Source organism: Amphiura filiformis, chromosome 19 (assembly GCF_039555335.1).
Source record: "Amphiura filiformis chromosome 19, Afil_fr2py, whole genome shotgun sequence".
In the NCBI taxonomy this organism is placed as follows: Eukaryota; Metazoa; Echinodermata; class Ophiuroidea; order Amphilepidida; family Amphiuridae; genus Amphiura; species Amphiura filiformis.
This window is the reverse complement of record NC_092646.1, coordinates 58,819,740-58,820,645: the sequence shown is the minus strand read 5'-3', so window position 1 is coordinate 58,820,645 and position 906 is coordinate 58,819,740.

Genomic DNA, 906 nt, shown 5'->3' with positions numbered 1-906 from the left:
TTGTCTTGAATCATTGAAATTTCAGTGAAGTAGTTGGATTCCTTGCTCCTAATATACATAACTTTTGTTACCAGAGTGTAGTTTATTTTTTTGAGAAAAATGCAAAATTAGTCACAACATTTATCAGGGGGTGTAGTACCTTAAACAACCTGCCTATTTGACATTGATCAAAGTAGCTGCAGCTAATTAATGCAGAATAAATGTTATCATCATGTCTATGAATCCTAACTATAAACCTATGTGTTAATTTCACAATACAATTGATTTACAGTAGTATCATCAAGAATTCACTCCATGATGAATTAATCTGTAGCTTCTGACACGTATTCCTACTTCACCCCTTGAAGGGTTAGTAAAATATTCAACAGCCGCTTAACATGATAGGTGACGCTTTGTTGCTTTCTTGTTTCCTTTCAAAAACACCCAGCATAGTAAATCTTCACAGAACCCCAAGAGCTAGAAAGCATAAACTGGTTCACTAAATTAAATACATGTTTTCTTAATTATCTAGATTTTTATTGCTGATTTGAAGTATCAGAAATTGATTTTTGCCGAGATGTCTCTAAAAATAGGTTTGCGGGGGAACGGCTTTATACTTTGTAAGCCGTGAATACACATTCTATGTTTTGGAAATTGATGAGACGCTTACCAAATCTGTATACTTATGTATGAATGTAAACAGAATCTGCTCAGATCCTGATGTTTTAATGAAGTTAGTGAAAACATGGTGTATTTTTTAAATACTGAATAGATTCTATGGAGTGGCATGTTGAAAAGGAAGTGTACATTGGGCTATTCTAGTTGAAATCCACACTACCCCTGTGGAAGATTTTGGAAATATCTTCCACAGGGGGAGTATGCTTTTCAAATGTAATTAGTCAGAGTTAATCATTTTGAAACCCATAC